The 6,107-nt window shown below is 34.6% G+C and overlaps 1 protein-coding gene across 1 annotated transcript in view; it reads left to right on the top strand.

The window, feature by feature from the left end:
• Positions 1-6,107, top strand: part of tp53bp1 (tumor protein p53 binding protein, 1) — a 66,200-nt gene that overhangs the window by 26,327 nt on the left and 33,766 nt on the right. The window contains exon 3 of the mRNA XM_058078776.1: positions 5,689-5,826. The gene's annotated coding sequence lies outside the window, so the exon portion shown is untranslated. The remainder of the gene's footprint in view (positions 1-5,688; positions 5,827-6,107) is intronic.

Genomic DNA, 6,107 nt, shown 5'->3' with positions numbered 1-6,107 from the left:
GGGGTGTTATTTCATGCCCACAGGTCTCTAATAATGTTTAGGTTTCACTATGAAAATATTCTATTTATAAATAAGGAATCATACTAAATCGCATGGTAGAACATGGTTAGCGTGCAGGCCACACAGCTAGGAGACCCGGGTTCAATTCCCCGCATTCCAAAAACATGCTAGGTTAATTAGCGACTTCAAATTGTCCATAGGTATGAATGTGAGTGTGAATGGTTGTTTGTCTATATGTGCCCTGTGATTGGCTGGCCACCAGTCCAGGGTGTACCTCACCATCCTTCATCCGACTCCTCTTTAAGAGGAAACGCAATCGCCCATGTGACCAGATTGCCTCATCCGTCCATCAGTCTGCTGGGAGCTGTGGAGACGTAGCGCCCTCAGACAGTAATGGACTACAGTGATGGATGCCTGATTACCTGCGGCGTGTCTCGGTTTCATCATGGTGCCGCAGAACCTGCATCGTATGGGGTGGGTGGGGGGGGGGTCTCTACGGGAAGCTAAAGATAGGACTATTAGGTTAAAAATGGACCCTCTGCTGTAATGACTGAGGTCATGTGTCTTTATGAATTGATCATTATTACATCTATGTTTGATATCTGTTCATTATTCTTTTGGTATTACGTCACACCAGGCTTTCCGTAGCCATAATCAAGCTATCTTCCTTGCTAGATTTGCATCTTAATTCAATCAAAACTATGGGAAGAACAGGTGGATCGTAATACAGACATTTTATAAGAATTAAGGCAATATATTATGAGGAAAAGGTTCGAAAATTTGAAGGAAAATATCATATTTGTGAGGAAAAATAATGTCATTTTAGTCGCGGAAAGTTTAAATATTTAAGAAAAAAATTATGATAAACAAACAAAAGTAATTACATTTTGTAATTAAAAAAAAAGTTGTAAAATACAATAAATAAAATATTATGGCAATAAAGTCATAATTCCGAGAAGAAAATGTACAGGAAGCAGTTGGAAAATAAATTTTAAAAAATAACAAATAAAGTTATTTAAAAAGTCACAATTTTACCAGAAAAACATCATAATATTATGAGAAAATATAATGTCATTTTAGTAGCATAAACTTGAAAAAAAAAATTTTAATACTTAAAAAATGTATATTACAACAAACAAACAAAAACACCAATCAAGTTTTTTGATTTTTTTTTTTTTGAAAATTAGGTCACTGCAAAGTCATACAAAAATACAAACAAATATAATGTCATTTTAGTCGCGGATAGTTGAAATATTTAAGAAAAAAATTATGAGAAACAAAATGTAATTTTGTAATTTAAAAAATAGTTAAATAATAAATAAAATATTATGGCAATAAAGTCATAATTCCAAGAAGAACATGTACAGGAAGCAGTTGGAAAATAAGAAATAAAGTTATTTAAAAAGTCATAATTTTACCAGGAAAAACATCATAATATTATGAGGAAATATAATGTCATTTTAGTAGCATAAAGTTGAAATGTTTTTTTTAATACTTAACAAAATTAATATTACAACAAACAAACAAAACCACCAATAAAGTTTTTTGAATTTTTTTTTTTTGAAAATTAGGTCACTGCAAAGTCATACAAAAATACAAACAAATATAATGTCATTTTAGTCGCGGAAAGTTTAAATATTTAAGAAAAAAAATATGAGAAACAAACAAAAAAAAGTAATTTTGTAATTAAAAAAAAAAAGTTAAATAATAAATAAAATATTATGGCAATAAAGTCATAATTCCAAGAAGAACATGTACAGGAAGCAGTTGGAAAATAAGAAATAAAGTTATTTAAAAAGTCATAATTTTACAAGGAAAAACATCATAATATTATGAGGAAATATAATGTAATTTTAGTAGCATAAAGTTGAAATGTTTTTTAATACTTTAAAAAATAATATTAACAAACAAAAAACAAACAAAACCAATAAAGTTGTAATTTTTTTTGAAAATTAGGTCACTGCAAAGTCATACAAAAATACTTTTTTAAAAGTCATAAAATTGTAAGAAACAAACAAAAATAATGTTGACATTTTTGGAAACTCAGATTGGGGAAAATATTGGAATAAATAAACTCCAAATATTATAGAAATAACATCATGATACTACAAAAATAAAATGAGCAAATATGTTTGCAAAATATCCTCTAAAATACACAATCCTGTCATTTTTACTCCTAAAAACTTTGCTTCAGAGAATAAAAAGAATCCATGAGATGTATTATTTTTTTCATCAGTCAGCATGATGTCAGTGCAGCAGCAGGCTATTAGTATTCAAGGCACAGACAAAGGAGGAGCTATAGTACAAGCAGGCACACCATTTCTGCACATCGTCTGTCAGATTTTTTTCCTGACAATAAATAGCAAACAGGAAGAGCTGCTGGTCTAGCAAACCACAAATAGCCTGTTGAGTATGTTGAACGGGCCTTCGTTCCTCAAAGGGAAATGTTTCAATGTGACCTTTCACACGTCAGCACGGGGGTACGGGCGTTTGATCCCAGACTCTTCTACCACCTGACCTTTAATTGATGTTCATGAATTCATACTGAAGAAAATCAATACGAGAATTAATGCAAAAATTGTCTCCATAAAATGTTCTCAATGGTATCGATTATAGACTATAATTTCTCGGACAGTTATTTCTTATTATGGCAGGCCTGGTGAACAATTTTCGCCAGCATATTTCGTAAAACCTTGGTTAGCGTCATTAATTTGTACTCTAACCAAATAACTTTTTCCCAAATGAACATTTACGGTTATTTTTTACCTTCATTGAAGACATGATTGTTCCCAAAAACACAAATGTCTGTTTCATGGTAGAGTATGGTGTATTATTAGTCAAAATATATTGAAATACAAGTGATATGTAGTAATCAGTAACGACGCAAAACATTACTTTAACACAAAATGAAGTCATAAAGTCAACAATGGCATGTTCTCCTCCCATTCCATGTGGAAGTGGTTAATTTAATAAATGAAAGAGCTCGCTAGCTCGCTAGCTTGCTAGCCTCCTTGAGTCCCTGCAGCATAGTGTGGTGTAAACAATGAATAATAGGAGTGTAAAAGTGACTATAGGGTGGAATTTCACATTAAAAAAAAAAAGTCATAAACAGGGTTTTCTATACTCTAACTATAATAATAGTCAATTACGAGGGATGACCGTATATGGATTAATTATCATTCAATGTCTACCACATGGCTCGAACCCGTATCTCATGTTAGGATTCATTGATTCCAGCTCGCATTTTTTACAATTTGTTCTGGGTATGAGAGCTTGATCAATAAATGCTCAGGAGGGACGTAATCCGATCTGCTGTGTCAGACCGCTGCAGACATATTGGCTTGTTAGATGCTGATGTAGCAGAGAATGCACTCTAGTACTTCCCATTGTTCCTGTGCGTAGCATCTGCATTATAAACACTGCTTTTCCGGTAATGTTATTAATGATACTTTACATATTAATGCTATCAACAGTCAAATGTGCCATGATTATGACTCATACCTACGCAGTAATATCTCATTTATTGCCATTGATTGGTTCCAGACCCGACTGCAATAAGTACATTTCCACAAAATAGGATTCCTTATTCAGCTACAGCATAGAAAACCTTTTTTATGACTTTCTAAATATATATTTTTTTTACATTATTAGATATGAAATCACACACTTTTCACTCCTATGATTCATTCTTTACACCGTATTATAGAGATGGCCGCTAGTTAGCAAGCTTTTAAAGCTGTTTACGACCCTCTCGATGCTATTTGTAATATTATTAGAGCCCTCTTGACAAGAAGTAACACCCCTATAGTCATCGTTCTACTACTATTAAACAATATAGTGTATATAATGAATAAATAATTTCATAAATCATTACATAAATAAATAATAAGAAATAAATAATAATAAATAATACAAAAATAAATAAATAATAAATAATTTTATGAATAAATAGTAGCCCTTTTTTGTTTTTGTTGATTTTTATTCCGGATGATTGTGTATTATATTGCAGCGACTCGAGATGGCCGCTAGTTAGCAAGCTTTTAAAGCTGTTTACGACCCTCTCAATACTATTTTTAATATTATTAGAGCCCTCTAGACAGGAAGTAACACCCCTATAGTCATCTTTCTACTACTATTAAACAATATAGTGTATATAATGAGTAAATCATTTCATAAATTCTTATATAAATACATAATAATAATAATAATAATAATAAATATTTATTACTATTTTTTTAATAATAAATAAATGAATAATAAATAATTTCATGAATAAATAGTAGCCTTTTTTTGTTTTTGTTGATTTTTATTCCGGATGATTCTGTATTATACTGCAGCGACTCGAGATGGCCGCTAGTTAGCAAGCTTTTAAAGCTGTTTACGACCCTCTCAATACTATTTTTAACATTATTAGAGCCCTCTAGACAGGAAGTAACACCCCTATAGTCACCATTATACTTCTATTAAACAATATAGTGTATATAATGAATAAATAGTTTCTCTACATGTGTTTTGTTGCTGGGGGAGCTCAGTGAGGGTGGACAGGAAGTGATGCAACAGTAGCCCTTTTTTTTTGTTTTTGTTGATTTTTATTACGGATGATTGTGTATTATACTGCAGCGAGTAGAGATGGTTGCTAGTTAGCAAGCTTTTAAAGCTGTTTACGACCCTCTCAATACTATTTTTAACATTATTAGAGCCCTCTAGACAGGAAGTAACACCCCTATAGTAATCGTTGTACTTCTATTAAACAATATTGTGAATATAATGAATAAATAATTTCTCTAGATGTGTTTTGTTGCTGGGGGAGCTCAGTGGTGGTGGACAGGAAGTGATGCAACAGTAGCCCTTTTTTTTGTTTTTGATTTTTATTACGGATGATTGCGTATTATACTGCAGCGAGTAGAGATGGCCGCTAGTTAGCAAGCTTTTAAAGCTGTTTACGACCCTCTCAATACTATTTTTAATATTATTAGAGCCCTCTAGACAGGAAGTAACACCCCTATAGTCATCGTTTTTGTTGATTTTTTACTACGGATGTTTGTGCCTTTTGTGAGATCATTAGAATCTGGTGCTTGTGTGTCTCACCGAGCATTACAGTAACATTACTGCCGCTTAGTGAGCAGAGTAGAATACTACATCACGTCTTTGAATGCCACATATTTGTACTTTACTTCATTTAGCCACGTTAATGCTTGAAAAAAAACCCGCATATTTTTGACAATAAGACGCAAAAAATTCCAAGCACCAGGAAGCTAGCAGTAGCTAGTCAAAAAGTCGCAGTTGCTCACTTGCAGGAAAACACCGCCTCCTTGTGTTTGGACGCAGAATTGCAAGTCACAACATCAGCCCTCAACAACACAATTCCCAATTTTTTCATTTTCTACCGCTTATCCTCACCAGCGTTGCGGGGGTGCTGGAGCCTACCCCAGCTGTTTTCACAGCGAGAGGCGGGTTACACCCTGGACCGGTTGCCGGCCAATCACAGGGCACATATAGACAAACAACCATTCACACTTTATCAGTATGTTATTTAAGGAAGTATACCTTCTTACCTTCTGTGATGACTTTTCCGAGTGATGGCCGCCGGTAATCTCATGCGATATTTTCCTGTACGGTGCAGCAATTCATACGCTCACGCTAATCCCGGTACGCCCCCAATCGCCACCCCCCCTCCCTCTTTAACAGGCTGGCTGCCGCTGAAGGAAATTTCCATGGTAACAGTACCGCCAGTGGACGCTCCATCTCCATGACAACCACATCCGGGGAAAGCGCGGTGAGCAGATGCGGGATGACCTAGAAGTGTGGGCGTCGCCTTGGTGGAAGGTAGGTGTATGATTGGATGATATGCCATGTGCCTATTTGACGTCAATGCTCGTCATTGGTGGAAAACGACAAAGCCAATTGATCCGTTTTGATGAAAGACGCCGTCTGCTGAATGGAGATGATGAACATGTGACTTCCTCTCTCTGTTTCCAGCAGGTGAGGAATTGTTTCTTGAGTGGTTAGCACGTGGGGCTCACAGCTGGAAGACCAGAGTTCAATTCCACCCTCGGCCATCTCTGTGTGGAGTTTGCATGTTCTCCCCTATTTTTATATTATATTTT

Source organism: Doryrhamphus excisus, chromosome 7 (assembly GCF_030265055.1).
Source record: "Doryrhamphus excisus isolate RoL2022-K1 chromosome 7, RoL_Dexc_1.0, whole genome shotgun sequence".
In the NCBI taxonomy this organism is placed as follows: Eukaryota; Metazoa; Chordata; class Actinopteri; order Syngnathiformes; family Syngnathidae; genus Doryrhamphus; species Doryrhamphus excisus.
Note: the sequence above shows the minus strand (reverse complement) of the source record. Positions and strands in the feature narration are given on the sequence as shown.